Genomic DNA, 19,627 nt, shown 5'->3' with positions numbered 1-19,627 from the left:
GTATAAGCCTGTAATCTTTTAAGCTAATATAGCTCCCAAAAGATTCAGGTAACTGTCACAGCTATTAGGTCAGACACAGAAGTTGGCAATGAATGACTAGTAAATGGCTAAGGATAGCCCAAGACAGTTTGGCTCTGGATCTGCAACATTCCAATCCTCTACAATCACTGAAGTGCCCGTCTGCCAGCCTTTGTAAATTGTTCAATACAGGTGTGGCTTCTTCCTGGGAACTTAAGTTCACAAAGTTCAGAGGTTCCAGAAGCAAGATTCACTGTCCCTTGTAAACTTAAAAAATATGTTCAAATATTAGGAAGGTGGGAGAAGGGAGAATTGCTGGATTTTTGTTTGTAAAAAGCATTATTGAGGCATCTTTCACAACTTATAAACTCAGATATTCTTAGTAGACCTATAAGTTATGCAAACATCACCACCATTTCAGGACACTGAACTCAATCAAAATTGAATGATGCCTCTTAGCAGTCACTCCTGGGTGACTTCTCCCAATCTCTAACAATCAATAATCTACTTTCTACTTCTATGATTTTGTCAGTTCTGAACATTTCATATAAATAGTGTCAAACAGATTTTTTTTTATGTTCGGATATGTCAGAATAGTATTTTTGAGTTTCATTCATGGTCTAGCAAGTGTCATTGCATGTAACATGTACTCATTTGTATGAACAAATCATACTGTACTGGTGGATGTTACACAAAATTTAGGTATTCTTGAATTAATAGATATTTGTTTTGCCCGTACTTGGGTGAATCTTTGTATCATGAAACTTAAAAGGTCTTATTAATTAAAAAAAAAAAAAACCTCAGGAGCCAGGTATTTGGGTTAATGCTGAATGATCAGAGAGACAGAACAAGCCACAGCTAACCTCACCTCACCAATTCCTCAACTGATCTTGTTTCCTTAAACTGGAAGCCTCTGTGTCCTCATCCAAATGGATCTCAGCTGAACTGCTGCTAAAAGCCTAAAAGCTTCCTGGTCCTCTAGTTCCTGGTCCTCATGACTTATATACCTTTCTGCTTCCTGCCATCACTTCCTGGAATTAAAGGCGTGTGTTTCTATGCCTGTCTGTTTCCAGTGTGGCTTTGAACTCACAGAGATCCAGACCAATCTCTGCCTCCAGAATGATAGGATTAAAGGCATGTGCTACCACTGCCTAAACCTATGTTTAATATAGTGACTGTTCTGTTCTCTGACCCCAGATAAGTTTATTAGGGTGCACAATATATTGGGGGACACAATATCACCACAAAACTTTTAAATGGTGCTGCCGTAACCATGAGATACAAAATTTAACATATACATATGTTTTCATTGTTATTGATTATGTAACAAAGAATTAAATTCTGGGGCATAGTGTAGTTTTGTGTTTAACGGTTTGAGGGACTGATAATGTATTTTCTAAGGTAGCCTTACCATTCATTAGCTCCAGCTGTGTATAAGGCTAACAATTACTTTGCATCCTTACTATGATGACTGTAGGCCCTGTCTTGTTGATGATAGGCATATCTGTGAGTGTGAAGTTGCATACCACTACAGGGTTTTTGCTGCATTTTCCTAAATGACTAATGTGATTGAATATCTTTTACTTTTCGGAGTAATTGTTCATATACATTATTTGGTAAAATTCCCCAAATCTTTTGTTCAGTTTCTTTCTTTTTTAAATATCATGATTTTAATATTCCTTTATGTACAATAATTGATTTTAGCTTTTTTCACAGTGACTCTCAAACTGTGATTGAAAGGCCACTGGAGATCTCTGAGTCTCCTTCAGGAAATCAATGGGTGAAATTATCTCTACATTTACAATATTCCAGGTGAACAGTGAGTTTTCCCATTACTATAATATATATGCATGGTATCAGAACACATTAAAAGAGGAGGCAGACATGAGAATCCTTTGAGTTCAGCTAAACCCAGCATTAGATTTTCCAAAATCTATCAAAAAGAAGTATGTCTTCTCTCTCATAAAAACAATTGTTTTGGAAAGCGTTGCTTTTCAAAAAACATGTAATGGGTTTGTTACTGTGACATGAACTAATATATATTTAGTTCTGTTGTATTTTGTAAGGAAATAAGTCTTGTTATGTAATACACACAAACAATGGTTCTCTGTGGTCTTCAGTAACTTCAAAGTATATCATGGGGTCCTGAGAGCAAAAACTTTAGTAACAGTGATATATGTGAGGATGGGCACAGAGTCCTCACCCAGAAACACCACATTTCCCTTTTATACACTGCCTCCATCAAGCATTGGAGAAAGATTTCCAGTTAATCCTTTCTGACATGCTCTCTTCCTGGCACCAGTCCAGCTAGTAGAAATGCACAGAGGAGGTAAAGTATTTCAGAAATGCACTGTGAGAACCCAAAGGGGATTACTATGTTTTTCCAACTAGTGTTGGTACTTCTATTTCTGTTGATATACAGATGGGCTGCATTAGCATTCTTACTGAACTGATAGTCCCAATGTAATGCCCCTGAGTATGACCATCAGTCCTGTAGACACTGTTTCTCTAAGCATTAAGACTATTATCTATGGAAATAACTTACATGAGTACTGAGTGTCAGTGATGCCTGTGGGGCAGCTCTATGAACATCTGTTGCACAGTGTTTCTGAGAGATGCTTTGTATATCTATATGGTGATAGTGGTAAAGAGCCTGATCTAGAGCCAGACAGCATTATAAAAATCTCATGACTGACTCCTACTATATAACGTTAGGACATTCTTCTGAAAATCCATGTACCTTCAATTCCTCATCTCTAAAAATGAGAGCAATGTTCTTAATTGTTTATGCATTTGTTGTGAAGATATTTATACATGTATGTAGATATCTGTATATTTAGGGGCTTGAATATGAAAAATCATGTGTTGAAAGCTTGGTCACTGATGTGATATTCAGAAGTGGAATTTTCTGGAAATGATTTTCTCAAGGATGCTTTGACCTAATCAAATGATTAACTTATTGATTAATTTATAATTTGATGGTATTGAGAGATAGCAGAAACAAGGAGGAAGTGAGTTACTGGAATCTTTCACTTAGAATAATGTCTGAGTTTCATTCACATTCTAGTAGGCAATAGTACTTGTAATTTGTATTCATGTAGTTTTCCTCTGCTGTGTTTTTCAACCAGGATGCTCTGCCTCAGGTCCACTGTAATGGAGTTAGCTATGGGTGAGAGCCCTGAAATGGTCAGTCCTAATAAACTTTCAGTCATTGGTTTTTCTCAAGTATTGGGTGCCAATAAAGGAAGGTGGACAAATTGATCCCTGAATGATTTTTCCCTATGAATATAGTATTAGAACTGTAAAATAATACCTGATACTAAATAACAGAAAGATATTTTTATTTTATCATTTCTATACCTCAATTTTCTTAACTCTGTAATGAGGAGACTAATAGTTTGTACTTCTTTACAGGATTACAAAAGAGAGTGTATTGAAACACATGGAAATACTTGGCAGAATAATAGTAATAGAAAAAGTTCTTAACAAATTGTTAACTGTTCTTCTTACTTAGAGATACTTGGTGAGATCAATAATTAATCTGTAACTTTGGTCTAAAAGAAGAAGTACTCAAGTTAAATCATTGTTTCCTATATAATTCTCATGCTGGAAAGAGTGATAAACTGCTACTCATCTAGTCTAGCAATTCACAATTTAACATTAAATTTGAGTGGTATACACTCTACCTTGGTTTTGATGAATAATAATTTCCATAGCTGAAGTTTTAGCATTTGTGTGTTCAAAAACCCTGCAGATGTTTCTTGTGTGTAACTCAGTTTTGGAATCACTAAGATTTATGTTGTAGATTTTAAGGAAGAGACATTCAAAGGATCAAAAAAAAGTTTGGTGAGTCATCTTAAAACCAGGTGAAGTATCAAAATCTACATTTTAAACCAAATTAACCTGTCAGACATTCAGGCTTGTGTGTGAAAGAGCTTTGAAGCCTTCCCACAATAAAGTTTTCTACAGAGAAGGCATGGAGATTCTGAAAGCCAGAGCTACAAAAGTTATTTATCTACACAAACCTCCCAAATTGGACCATTTCCCTAAGGACTGACCTCATCTTGATTGCTGGTCCATACACATCCTCCAGATTTACCAGCCTCTGTGTGATCTTATCAGCAGTGATAAAAACTAGTCACATGCTCTTCCACTGGAGAGATGTCTTTCACACTGCAGAGACTGTCACTGTAGATCAGTAAGGAAGAAAGGGACTTGGTACTAATCTCTCCTCTGAATCACAGCTGACCAGAATGGATTTTGTGCTGGGGGATGTCTTTCTGTATGCTGTGAATATGTGTTGCTCTGATTGGTTGATGAATAAAGCCATTTGGCCTATGGCAAGGCAGCTTAGAGGCAGGCAGGACATCCAAACAGAGAGACAGGAAGAAGGCATCCAAACAGAGAGACAGGAAGAAGAGATGCCAGCCACCAGGGAAGGAGAAGCAACATGCCAACAGACCAGTAAAGCCACAGAATCCATGACAAAACATAGATTAATAGAAATGGGTTAATTTAAGATATAAGAGCTAGTTAGCAAGAGGCCTGCCATAGACCATACAGTTTGTAAGTAATACAAGCCTCAGTGCGTTTAACTGGGTCTGAGTGGCTACCAGGTGGGACACAGGAAAACTTCCAGCTACAATTTTGTTTTCTGTTTTTGTGACTGTCCTAATTTCTTTTTTGTTGCTGTGATAAAATATCTTTCAAGAGAACAACTTAGGGAAAATGTTTTTATTTCAGTTTACAGTTCTAGGGTACAGCCAATTGAAAGGACCAAGACTAAGCAGGTGCCATAACAGGCTGCTCAGTCTTCTCTCGGAGATCAGGCCTCAATTTCAGTTTCCTGAGACTTGAGCAAGCAGTTTCTGGGAGGTTTATGACATAGTCCTTACAGTAGCTCCCTTTCTGCATGTACTCTGACTGCTCAAGGTTCAGCCAGGTGTTTACCGTCTGGGACCCCTCACCAACTTAGAGCTACGTGCATGGGTCAATGTGTACGTGCAGTGGCAGCTCAAGGACAAAGCCTGGGACTTGTCCAGGCCTGCCTCCCAAAATGATAACTGTAACCCCCAATCAGTAAATTTAAGGCTTACACACCCTCACCCAATCATATGATGCAAAGGCTTGTACCACCCTGTTTGTGGTTTTTCCCTTTAAAAACCCCTACCCTGAGAGCTCAGGGCCGTCCTCCTCCACCTGCTGTGTTAGATTTTGGATGCGGACCAGTCCACACTTGCTTGTTATCAATAAACCCCTGTGTGTTTTACATTGGATATTGGCTCTGTGGTGGTCTTGTTTGGGGGTCTCTTGACGTGGCCACAACACAATGACTGTAGGGAAGTCAGGCTAGAAATTTCCAATACCTAATCACACCATACCCACAGTTGAAACAGAGAAACGAGTGATTACACACTCACTTTTTTGCTTGGGCTCAGCTTGATTTGATTTTTCTGTTCTTACATATCCAAGACCCCCTGCCTAGGGTATGACGCTGCTCATAGTGAGCTGGATATTCCCACATCAACTTAGTTAAGACAACTCAACACAGACATTTTCACAAGGCAACCCAATATAGACAATCTCTCATTGAGACTCTCTTCCCAGATCATTCTAGGTTGTGTCAATTAAAGCTAACTGTGACAGTGACTAAGGCAAAAATCCCCAACATAGGTAGACAAATTTTTAAAGAAAAGAAAGGGACTAGTGGCTACTTTTCTACAGAAACATTATTGACCGGAACCGTCAATCAAGTGCCTGTTGTCTCTTTGACATTCTTTAGGTTCACATAATCTGTAACTGCACCTGATGCTGTAATTGGCATTTGGCAAAGTTGGCACTATTTTTGACAGGCCGTACCTCCTTCATTATTTTAAAACAACAGTATAATTCCATAATGTGTAAATTATTTTACAAACTTTACCTAAATTAATTATCTAATTACCTCATTTTATAGTCAAGCATATTAAAAAAATGAGATGAAGTGATTTGCCATTAATTATATGTGTTAATTGGCCATGTCAGCATATTATTTGCTGCGGTTTTAAAATAAAAATCTTAAACTTATTTTCAAATTCCTTGCTCTTTCCAAAATACTGATGTTATAATCCTATAGTAATTCTACAATATTAACTTTTGAAGTTGCTTTTTATGTTCGCATTTCCAGTGAGTTAGGCCATGAGTGACCTGCTTCGGAGCTGTCCCTCACTGAGTGACACAGGTTCCTTGTTTACTTTCACAGATCATTCTTAGCATTTATCACCATTTGGCAATACATTTTGCTTGTTGGCTAACTTACACTATTTCCGTACTCTACTAAATTCCGTGAAAATTTGGATCTGTCCCTGTCCTCCTCAGCACTGCATATGGGGCCTATCCTACTATTGTCAGGCTTAGTGATTGTGAAGGTCTATGGATCTCATAGTCATTTTGCCAAATGGACTTCTTCTAACTCGGCAGTGCAAAAAGACAGAGAGTCTGGATTGAGATGATGCATCCTTCATGTCTCTGAAGACTGATGGTGCTTTCAAAGATGCAGTAAAAGGTTGGTGATTTTGGTGTGGTTTCTAAGCTTCATGTCATCAGTCATATCCCTCAGGCACTTTGACTCAGCAGGCCTTAAAATCCAATATTCTGAGTTGTGCCTGTTTTTTTTTTTTTTTTATTAAATTGCACCACCCAAAAAGAACACTGTCAAATTCAGAATTTTGTTGAGCTTTGTTATTCCCCACTTTTTCAGAAACAGATTCATAATTGAATTATTTGTTAGTAATGTTGGGTTTGTGCTTAGGAAGAGACAATTGACACATTTTCAGAGAACACTTCTTTCTGGAATATGGCTAAATATTATGTGGCATATAACAATGCACTCTAGATATGAAAAAAGTTTCCCAACTATGCCAAGGCTTATGAGCTTGCCTCTTCTCTTCTTTAACTTTCTCCCCTTGGCTCTCGCATAATTAACAGGGGCAGAAATGTAAAGTCACTAAATTTAAAATTGATTTTCTACTCAGACTTTATAACTTGTGTCACTGAGTGGGAACAAATTCTAGTCATGCTATGACTTCTGCTGAAGTGGTCAGTGCCTGCCATAAGGTAAAAATTAACAAAGGCAGCAACTTACGGTGATACAAATGTGTGTGGTAAATCAGCTGTAACACACTATTTGGTTTAGGTTTTATTAATAGGAGCTGAGAATCAATATGCAAAATATGCAAAATATGAGTGTGTATTATTCAGTGAGCCTGAGTGTCCTATGTTAGAAAAGCAGACTGGAAAGAATTCTTTAGTAGAAAGACCCCAAATAGGCAGAACAATGGAGATCAGTTCCCAGAAACCTAGAATGTTAGGCAGGTACACACACACACACACACACACACACACACACACAAAAAAAAAAAAAAAAAAAAACAAACAAACAAACAAAAACAAGAAACAAAAAAACCAACAACAACAACAAAAATACTGGTATTCAAGAGCTAAGAAGATATATGCAAAACTGAGCTGTGATCCAAAATTGAGCCCTAACTACAAGATAAGGCTTTCATAGGCATCAGGTGAGAGCAAACCATTTTCAAGTGAAAAAGAGGATGCTGAGCCCTTAATCCGTCATTGAGGGATGGACTTGGAACCACTTGGTTGGAATTTTGTAAATTGATAAAATTGAGACTTGAGTGACATTTACACTTTCAGTTTTATTTTTTTGTCTGTGATCAAGTAGATATTTTAAGAGGAGGGCACAAAGGTTTTAGTTGTCTCAAAGCCAAAAATACTTAAATTTTGAATAGTTGCATCATAGAGAGAACAATTTACATTTTTTTTCACATCGTTACTCCAAGGAGAGTTCAATTCTAACATGGCAGGTATGAACCTGGATAATTGCAGATATCTTCGTCTGGGCTGCAGACAGCTGAAAAACAGAAAGTGAGACCAATTTGATAGAAAATTTCAATTTTAAAGTAAATGGAAAACAATGAGATAAACAGCTCTCCTGAAATGTCTGAAATAGGAAGCTCAGCCTCTGTAAGGAAAAACAATTGTTTCCATATGAGGTTGATGCTGAACTTAGTTCTCCATCAGAGAACACATCACAGATATTTTAAGGTTTTCAAGAAAGTAAGTATGAAATGCTCATCTGTGGAATTCAGTTCTTTGGTAGGTAAAATAAATAATAAAATGTTCTTAGAAAGAATTCATTCTTGGGCTAGCGAGGTGGCTCTGAAGGTTGTGTGATTGCCACACACTTCCTGAGATCAATCCCAGGAATCATTGTGGTGGTAGACAAAAACAACTAACTCCACAAAGGTATCCTCTGAATCTCCACATCCATGCTGTGGCATCCACACATCCACACTCACACATAATACATTATACATGGCAGACACACACACTATAAAAATAATAAATACTATATTAAAAATATAATTCATTCAAAGAAACTGTAACTAAGCCATGGTAAGTTGAGATGAGAGCAAATCCAGATGTGTAGTGAAATGTATGACAAACTAAAACTTATATGAACTTATGGTTTCCAGTAAGATGCTGCTTAAAATATTTTTGAAGGCTGGGTGTGGTGACACATGCTTATATTATTAAACTTTAATTAATATTAGATTATTAGTAGTACTATTATTTTAAATTTTTGAAGTTATATCATTCCCCTTCCTTTTCTTCCATCCCAAACCCTCACAAGAAATCCCCCTTGCTCGCCTTCAAATTCATAGCCTCCTTTTAATATGGTTCATTTTTCATGACCTCCTTATTGATATCTATATAAAGATAGATAGATAGATAGATAGATAATAGATTATTAAATACATAAATACAATCTGCATACAGTTACTTGCATTTTTTCAGGACTAATCATTTGGTATTGGATAACCAATTGGTGTGTTCTTCCCTGGAGAAGACTATTTCCCACACCCTTAGCATTTCTTAGTTGCCTGTAGTTTATGTCTAGATAGACCTAGATATAAAGGCCTTGTGAGCTTTCTGCCTTCCATATTAGCATGTCTTGTTGGTAGTGTCCTTGTTTAGATCATGTTAAGGTAGCCACATTGGTGAGACTTCAGGAGTGTAGTTACTGACATTTCTTGAAGGCATAAGGTCAGAGCAAATTCCCTGATCCTCTGGCTCATACAGTATTCTTTTTTTCTGTCCCTTCCTCTTCTGAAACGTTCCCTGAGCCTGAGTGCAGAAGTTGCTTTGTAGAAATATCCTCTGGGAATGAGTTGCACAATGCTGTGTTTTGATTGGTAGTGGTTTTCTGTAATGCTTGCAAAGAGATGGTTCCTTGACCAGGGGTGAGGATTATACTTATCTGCAGGTATAAGGACAAATATTTAAAATGTAATTAGTGGTTATGATGATTGAGTAAAATTGAAAGTTGTAGGTTCTCTTCTAATACCATGACTTCACTAACCCTGGGTAATGAGCTAGGTTTCCAGTAGCAGCCATAGTGTCTCTTGTTCAGCAGATATCAAGTTCAGTTAGAGAGCTGATGGCTACCACCAACATATGCATGTTACTATTGCACCCTTATGGTTACTGTATCATGCTGGTCAATTCCAGCACTAAAGAGAGAAAGGTGGATCTCTATGATCTCTGCAGGGCAGCTTGGTCACATGGTGTGTTCTAGGCTATACTGGACTTCATAGTGAGACCCTATCTCAGAAAATATAAAAATGAAGTGTTTGGTTTAAATGAATGTCGCTATAAATTGAGATTTTGACTTAGTTTTATGAGCTCTCCAAAAATTCACTGTTAAAATCAAATATTATCGAGGAATATTTTCATTTAAGCATTCCTGTAAGTCTTTAATGTCAGTGACTTTTTTATTGTAGGATCATTTTGAATTCTTCTAACAGAGTCATTAAGGTTATTTTATCTGTTCTTGTATTTTAATTGTTGAATATAATCTGTTCCTGTAATTGTAATTCAGATTATAAAGCATACAATGTCATTAAAACTGATGGTTAATTGTTTAGGTGTTTAATTTTTCAGCTATGAATTTGATAACAGTTTTAGTGGTGTTTTATTTCTTGTATGCATGTTTAAATGTATTTGTTCTAACTCTTTGTTTTAATATTTGTGTACCTTGCAGTTATATTAGGTAAGAAAGGGAAGCAGAGCCACTCTCAATGTAAAGGAATGAAAGCGTGATGATATTGAGTCTTTGAAGGAATAGGGGTTCAGCAACGATCCTTGATGTAGTTGAATAAATTTAGAGAATTCCAAAAGCTATTCACTGTCCAGTTGTAGAAAATAAGCAAGATGGTATGGATATCTATGGCAAGTGTTGACTCTTCATGGAGTCCATTCTGTGAATTCACATTGAAAGAGTTTTTGTATGCCTGGGTTTTATTTATTTATTTATTTGTTGGGTTTTTTTTTTTTTTTTTTTTTTTTTTTTTTGTAAAATTCACAGGTTTTAGGCAAGACTGGCAGACGAGAAGTAAACCTGGACACAGAGTAAAGGGAAAGTCAGAACAACAGTAAGCCTTGATATCTCTCTGACGTTCCTATTGCTTCTGAGACTTGCAGAGGGCAGTATTCATTGCTGTAAGTCACTCCTTGTAGCTTGAATTCTAATTGGTCTTAATAATAAAAACCTGAGGCCAGATACCAGGGTTAATGCTGAAAGATTAGTGAAATAAAGGAGTAGCCAGCCACCAGAGAAACTTCTTATCTCTATAACTCTTAAGTCTGAAAAGGGGCTGAGCTTCTGTCTCCACCCTGCCTTACCACTTCCTCTCTCCACCCAGCCATATCACTTCCTGTTTCTTCCTCCTAAGTGCTGGGATTAAAGGCATGTGCCTCCTAAGTACTGGGATCAAAGGAATGAAATCTCAAGTGCTGGGATTAAAGGTGTGTGCCCCTACTACCTGGCCTCTAGTGGCTAGCTCCACACTCTGATCTCCAGGCAAGCTTTATTTGTTAGAGCACAATTTCCCCCCTTTTGTCTAAAATAAAAAAATAAGGTATAACTAATATAAGAAAAACTATATACAGTAAGAACAATAACTATATCCAATATATACAAGCAATAATCACATCAACAATGTCTAGTCCATTAACAATTGACAAATTCAGAGAAAATATACTGAATCTATCCTATCTTGGTGAGTACAAAAGGTTGTACCTAATTCATTTTCTATTCTAACTTGCATTACCAAAACTTTTAGTGTTTCTCAACCTTATATATTCTACATTTCTTTAGTGAATTTCTTTTCTGAATCTGGTAACAAGAAAAATTATATCTATAAAGTCTTCAAGTCCATCAGATACCTGAGAAGGAAATAATATTACTTGAGCAAGCAGGAAGTGCAAGTAAGTGACTTCCAAAAAATGTGAGAAATGACAGAAACAGCTGGCTGCCTGGACAGTCACCCAAGGTTCCTCTGTAACACTGGGGCATCCAACTTCAGCCTACAGGCCTAGAATATCTGACAGACTTTTCTATGAAGCAGGATATTCTGAAGGGCTCTCCTACCTTGTCTTGGTAAAGATTGGCCATCCTATCTTTTGTGTCCTTCTTGTCCCATTTGGACAGCATAATGTCAGTAGTTGAGGCAAAAGCATTTTCTTGCCCAGTGGCTAATTTTTGTCACAAAGAAAGTAAACTTCATATGGAGTTTCTTAGATGCCTATCATCTTCTCTGAAGTAAATTGATGCTGCCAGGTGCAGACATGTCTCATTGTTATAAGAAAAAGAACTTATGTGATTAAAACATCTTAAATGCCATATTCTGCAGATCTCTGAAGTGTTTGAAGACCACCTATCTACCTAAAATACATGTTTCATCTTGAAAACATACCTAACATGACTACAAGTTTAATTGTAATAGGTGACTAACTACTAACCTGCATTTTTTATTATCCTAAATAGTTTGTAATAATAACTTTCAAGGACTAGCAATTTGTATTACATTGTTAAGTGAGATTTATAGTTACAATACCTTGAAAAAGATTAGAAATGTATGTACAGTATGTTCTAAAAAAAGGATCTCAAATTTGTATCAATATACAAAGATCCATATCAATATAAAATATTTAAAACAAGTAGTTGCTTTTTAAAATTAGATTCAATAATCTACCCTTTTATCCTATCATATCTATATACTCCCCCTTTTTAACCATTATCAGTAACAACTTGTAACCAATCCTCACTAAACAATGAAAAATATCTATAACCCATTAAATGACCAAAAACTACTCACCCCACCTCTTGGAAACGTGGGCATCATGTTCTTAAAATTACTTACTGCTGTTTGGGGGCAACAGCATCGCATCTTTAGGGGATCATGAAAAGAAAAATTTGGGTTAATTGTCAAGTCCTGGGAGAGATAATTGTATCATTGTTATCCAGTAATGGGAAATTATAGGGCTTGTCTCAAGTCCTGGCTAGAGTAGTCTGTGAGGCTGGATCATCTCAGCTAGCCAACTTGAAATTGTTCTGAGCAGTTAGTAGTCCAAAACCAATCTTTGGGTAGTGTTTTTCAGCTTAGTGATATTATCATAGTTCATGTAGAATCATCTTTGTGGGGCCCCAACATCCTTTTGGAGACTTCAAAGATCTCTGTTAGGCATGGTCATGGTTCATTGCAGAAACTTAAACATTTTAAATGTCATATGCAGCAGATCTCAAAGAGGTTAAAGGATCAATATTTGTTATGTACATCCAGAATACAAAAGTTTAATTCCTAGTTATCTTATAGAGACTCAAACCTGAAATCATGTACAGGAAACTAGACAAAGCCATTTTCTAGAATTAAATAGTACTTCATATGACCATTAATATCATGATAAAAAGATATATATATATGTATATATATATATATATACGTTAATAAATTTTAGGTTAATATTTATACTTTAATAAAAGTTTTATAAAGTTAAAATAAAACCAAATAATTATGAGATTGGTAGCAATAGAATAGTCCCTAATTTTGGTTTTTCTTCTGTCCCATATCAGGTGGCTCTTCTGACATGAGACAGAGATTTTGGATTTTTACTTTAACAAGCATGCTTAGGTTTAAATAAGGAGAGGGTTACATTCCAACTCCAAAACCACTTTAATTTTCAATTGAACTGGGACTACAAAAAGACCATTTGCATTACATGTCTCTGTAGAAAAAAACAGGAATAAATACTTGGGAAGATTTATGAAATTTTATCCTGTTGGAGATGTGATATACTAATAGGCCAATTTGACCTTTCTATTGGAACATTTTTTTTTCTGGAAGATTTGTCCTTTTTCTTCAGATGTCTCATTTGTCAGTGGTTTTCAGATTCCTTAGCTGGATGCCTTCGTTCTGAAAACACAAAAACAAAACCTTGCCCCAACCCTGACTTTGGGGAGGTTCCCTTGTGGCAAGTTACATCTGATCAAATGAAATGTATTTGTTAGTCATATAAGTTAGTTTAGATTGAATGGTCGTGCTGTTTGATGAACTATAACCTCTTCTAATCAAGAGGTTTCTGTTGTTCTGATTTCTTCTGAATTTTTTGTTCATTAGTGCAATGTCTGCCTTTGCCACAGATTCTGCGCACTCCAGAAGGGAGGGCCATTCTGTTGGGATTATTCTTAGAAAAAACATTGTTTCTGGGAACACTCTGTTTACAATCCCTTTTTAGGTGATCTTGTTTACTAAAACTGAAACACTTGACATCTCCTCCTCAGCCTTCCTCTTCCCAGAATTCTCCTTGTCTGCTTATCCTGCCTATACTTCCTGCCTGGCTACTGGCCAATCAGCATTTTATTTATCAACCAATCAGAGCAACACATTCCACAGCAACTCTCCATCTTGGTCTTTTTTTATTATTGTTGTTGCAGAATTCCTGGGGCTGGTTGATTAGGGAAAATGGCAGGTTATTTCACTTACACTTTGGGGAGCTAGGAAGCATAAGAGTATGATGTTGGTAACTTCTTGGCTTCCAGTGAGGATTCTGTGGAACATCATAACATGGCAGTCAAACATAAGATAATCCAAAACATAGGGAAAGTCTTGCTTATAACAACTCTCTTTCATGGTATCTCATCCAGTGTGGTGAGAAATCTTTACTCCTAGGACAATTACTCTAGCTCTATGAGAGAACCATCAATCACTCTTAACCTGATCACCTCGAGAAAGTCACTTGACTGCAATGCCATGATAGCAATCAAGTTTTAACACATGTTCCAGATGGGACAAGCTGTATTCAAACTATAGTACCCACTCCTATCCAATGTCACACAAAAATTTATGGCCATAGCTAGCCTAGATAAAAATACCTAAAGATTAACTCATAGCCAATGTCACACAAAAATTTAAATTAGTTAGATAATTAATTAAAAAAAGGTTTTCCCACAATCTCAGGCCAGCACAAAAAGTAAAAATAAGATTCCAATCCTGTGCTATTCTGCTGTGCCAAGTCAGCCTTTGTGGATACAGATCTAGCTCTACATCACTTAGGAGGGTGAAATTGGAAGCCATACATTTTAAAACTAGGTGGAGAGGTACCCACAAATCAAATTTAAAAGAGCATCTCATAAATATGAATGGTGTGTTTCTAGAATAAAACCAATCTTCAAGATCATTACATCAACTTCTTTTTTTTAAGAAGCACAAAAAATAGTTGATCATATTTTTTCTTTATTTGTCCTTTATGCAAATAATAAGTCATGATGACCAGTAATAATGGTTACAGGCATAACAGTAATAACAGAGAACACACAGGATATAGAAATGTCTTACTGTTCCAAGCCTCAGGCAGAGACTAAGCCAGAGCACTTTAAAAAGTGGTGAGGAATTACACTGAGCATCAGTCTGAGCTTCACTCTCTTCAGTACTTTACAGGATGACCAGAGGTGTATGTGCAAGTATTTTCAAGGGGAAATGGGAATTACTCCTCCATAAAAATTTCTTTTTTCTGAAAATCCAGGATATCTAACTTATTGATAAGAATTATAAATATTCAGAAATAAATTCCACATATCATATCTTCTCCTAAAATACATAAAAATAACAAGTAATGCATTTTCCTAAAAAGTGTTAGTAAAATTTGGAGAGCAAAGAAAATTAGCAATGTTACTAAGAAAGAAAGGAAAATGTGGCACATAAAATGGATAGGGGAAAAGTCTGAATATAAGAACACACGATGTTGCTTTAGAGAAATCTGTCAGGTCAATGTTGTTTTGAATTGTCTTGGAGATCACCATTTCCAGGGAGCCAAATGCCATTAGGGATAAAGATGAGTGTATTCAGTTCCAGCTGAGTGGCAGAATCTTGCAGGCCAACATTATGTTGTTACCGGAGAATATTTGGAAGAAATAACATGTCGAAAGGTTGTTATTTCAGTTGGAGTGTGTTCAACCCCTTAAAAATTTCATACTTGTTTCTTGTTCAGAAAAGGCCAAAGAGAAGAGATTTGTTGAAACAGCCAGAAATTGTAGTTTGAGGAGAGAGATAAAAGAAATTGGACAAGCTGCACACTTACTACTTGGGGAGGCAAGGGTGCAGTGTTCCCTTGACAAAATAAATAAGATGAAATAAGCTTGGTAAAGACTTTAAGCTGGGTTTGATGCAAGGGGGAAGTCTTGTGAGTTGAGTGGAGCCTATTTTTTATAGGCTCTTCTATTCAAAATGCTGAAAGATATGACTACGTGTCAAGCAGACAGTGGCATCATGTTAGGACATAAATGGCATGAACAAGTACGCTGAGAATCTTGAAAGACCTTGCAAATACTCTCCATAATTAGCCACTGTCATTTTGGAAAGTCTGTTGGATTGCTTATAATGATCAAAACAAAGGTATAGCAGTTAGCAAATAGACATGTTAACTTCCTACCCTGTAAATTGTCCTATTCCCACACTGATTCTGGAAGGGCCAAAGGTCACATGAGTGAGGGGTGGAAGAAAACCCAATGAATAACAAGAGAATGCTTCTCGTTTTCTACTGTGGTTTTCAAGCCTAGAGGCAGAACTTTATCTGAGAAATACAGATGCCTCAAGTTAGTTGAAGGTTTTGACATTTTCAACTAGACTTATATGAGCAACCAGATACTCAAAGGATGAACAGAAGTAAAATTTGTTTGATGCATGTAAGTGTCAATAGAATTGTAGAATATGTCTGAGAAATCTTCGAAAATTGGGAAGACTGTTGGTATATTTAAAGAACACAAACAAAGAGGGCAGACAAATTTTCTTGTTTTAAACTCTGGTAGAGATATTAATCTCCCTAGTTCATGGGAGATTAAAAGTATTAGTGGCCTCATCTCTGGGATTTGTGCATGTGTGGTCTTATATGCTAAGAGATTTTGCAGATATAATTAGATTAATGATCCTGATATAGGGGATTTTTTTGGATGAGAGAGCCCAATGTAGTGAATCAAGAAGGTCCTTATATGAGGGAGGCAGAAGGAACACACACAGAGGACAAAGTATATTGTAACTACAAGTCTAAGTGGCAAGAAAATACAAGGAATGTATGGAATTATGTAGGAGTACGAAAATACGGGGAGAATTACAGAGGTCCCAGAGGAGCACTGACATGTCTATACCTTGATTATAGGACATTAATACATTTTTAAAACATTTTAAGACAAGGATTTTGGACTTTATTTTTTTTATTTTTTTTTTTTATTAATTTATTTTGCAATACAATTCAGTTCTACATATCAGCCACGGATTCCCTTGTTCTCCCCCCTCCCGTCCCCCTCACCTTCCCCCCAACCCCCCCCCCCCCCCCATTCCCATCTCCTCCAGGGCAAAGCCTTCCCCACAGACTGAGGTCAACCTGGTAGACTCAGTCCAGGTAGGTCTAGTCCCCTCCTCCCAGGCCGAGCCAAACAATCCTGCATAGGCCCCAGGTTTCAAACAGCCAACTCATGCAATGAGCACAAGATCTGGTCCCACTGCCTGGATGCCTCCCAAACAGATCAAGCCAATCAACTGTCTCACCCATTCGGAGGGCCTGATCCAGTGGGGACCCCTCAGCCATTGGTTCATAGTTCATGTGTTTCCATTCATTTGGCTATTTGTCCCTGTGCTTTATTCAACCTTGGTCTCAACAATTCTCGCTCATATAAACCCTCCTCATTCTCGCTAATTGGACTCCCAGAGATCCACCCGGGGCCTAGTCATGGATCTCTGCATCCAGATCCCTCAGTAGTTGGATGAGGTTTCTAGCACAACAATTAGGGTGTTTGGCCATCCCATCACCAGAGTAGGTCAGTTCGGGCTGTCTCTCGACCACTGCCAGCAGTCTGTTGTGTGGGTATCTTTGTGGATTTCTGTGGGCCTCTCTAGCACTTTGCTTCTTCCTATTCTCATGTGGTCTTTATTTACCATGGTCTCCTATTCCTTGTTCTCCCTCTCTGTTGTTGATCCAGCTGGGATCTCCCGCTCCCCCAAGCTCTCTTTCCCTCAACCCTCGCCTTTCATTACCGCCACTCATGTCCAGGCTGTTCATGTAGATCTCATTCCATTTCTCTGTCATTGGGTGATCCCTGTGTCTTTCTTGGGGTCCTGTTTTCCAGGTAGCCTCCCTGGTGATGTGAGTAGCAGACAAGTCATCCTTGTTTCATGTCTAGTATCTTGCTATGAGTGAGTACATACCATGTTTGTCTTTCTGAGTCTGGGTTACCTCACTCAGGATGATTTTTTCTAGATCCATCCATTTGTCTGTAAACCTCATGATGCCATTGTTTTTCTCTGCTGAGTAGTATTCCATTGTGTATATGTACCACATTTTGTTTATCCATTCTTCAGTTGAAGGGCATCTGGGTTGTTTCCATGTTCTGGCTATTACAAACAATGCTGATATGAACATAACTGAACAAGTGCTCTTATGGTGTGGTTGAGCATTTCTTGGGTATATGCCCAAGAGTGGTATAGCTGGATCTTGGGGGAGATTGATTCCCAATTTTCTAAGAAAGCGCCATATTGATTTCCAAAGTGGTTGTACAAGCTTGCATTCCCACCAGCAGTGGAGGAGAGTTCCCCTAGCTCCACATCCTCTCCAGCATAAGGTGTCTTCAGTGTTTTTGATCTTAGCCATTCTGACAGGTGTAAGGTGGTATCTCAGAGTTGTTTTGATTTGCATTTCCCTGATGATTAGGGATGTTGAGCAGTTCCTTAAATGTCTTTCGGCCATTTGAGTTTCCTCTGTTGAGAATTCTCTGTTTAGTTCTATAGCCCATTTCTTAATTGGACTGTTGGGCATTTTGATGTCTAATTTCTTGAATTCCTTATATATTCTGGATATCAGTCCTCTGTCAGATGTGGGGTTGGTGAAGATCTTTTCCCATTCTGTAGGCTGTCGCTTTGCCTTGTTGACCGTATCCTTTGCTCTACAAAAGCTTCTCAGTTTCAAGAGGTCCCATTGATTGATTGTTTGTCTCAGAGTCTGTGCTACTGGTGTTCTATTTAGGAAGTAGTCTCCTATGCCAATGCGTTCAAGACTACTTCCTACTTTCTCTTCTAGCAGGTTCAGAGTAGCTGGATTTATGTTGAGGTCCTTGATCCACTTGGACTTAAGTTTTGTGCACGGTGATAGATATGGATCTATTTGCAGCCTTCTACATGTTGATATCCAGTTTTGCCAGCACCATTTGTTGAAGATGCTTTCTTTTTTCCATTGTGCACTTTTGGCTTCTTTGTCAAAAATCATATGTTCATAGGTGTGCGGATTAATGTCAGGGTCTTCAATTCGATTCCATTGGTCCACATGTCGGTTTTTATGCCAGTACCAAGCTGTTTTTATTACTGTAGCTCTATAGTAGAGCTTGAAGTCAGGGATCGTGATGCCTCCAGAAGTTGTGTCATTGTACAGGATTCCTTTGGCTATCCTGGGTTTTTTGTTTTTCCATATGAAGTTGAGTATTATTTTTTCCAGGTCTGTGAAGAATTGTGTTGGTATTTTGATGGGGATTGCATTGAATCTGTAGATTGCTTTTGGTAAGATTGCCATTTTTACTATGTTAGTCCTGCCTATCCATGAGCATGGGAGATCTTTCCATTTTCTGACATCTTCTTCAATTTCTTTTTTCAGGGACTTAAAGTTCTTGTCATATAGGTCCTTCACTTGCTTGGTTAGTGTTACCCCAAGGTATTTTATGTCATTTGTGGCTATAGTAAAGGGTGATGTATCTCTGATTTCCTTCTCCGCTTCTTTGTCCATTGTATATAGGAGGGCTACTGATTTTTTTGAGTTGATCTTGTATCCTGCTATGTTGCTGAAGGTGTTTATAAGCTGTATCAGTTCCTTGGTGGAATCTTTGGGGTCGCTCAAGTATACTATCATGTCATCTGCAAATAGGGAAAGCTTGACTTCTTCCTTTCCAATTTGTATCCCCTTAATCTCCTTATGTTGTCTTATTGCTCTGGCTAGAACTTCAAGTACTATATTGAATAAGTATGGGGAGAGTGGACAGCCTTGCCTCGTTCCTGATTTTAGTGGAATTGCTTTGAGTTTCTCTCCATTTAATTTGATGTTGGCTGTTGGCTTGCTGTAAATTGCCTTTATTATGTTTAGGTATGTTCCCTGTATTCCTGATCGCTCCAATACCTTTATCATGAAGGGGTGTTGGATTTTGTCAAATGCCTTTTCTGCATCCAGTGAGATGATC

This window comes from Peromyscus californicus, unplaced genomic scaffold (genome assembly GCF_007827085.1).
Source record: "Peromyscus californicus insignis strain IS unplaced genomic scaffold, ASM782708v3 Scaffold_18__1_contigs__length_77618521, whole genome shotgun sequence".
NCBI classification, from domain to species: Eukaryota; Metazoa; Chordata; class Mammalia; order Rodentia; family Cricetidae; genus Peromyscus; species Peromyscus californicus.
This window is presented reverse-complemented; position numbering follows the sequence as displayed.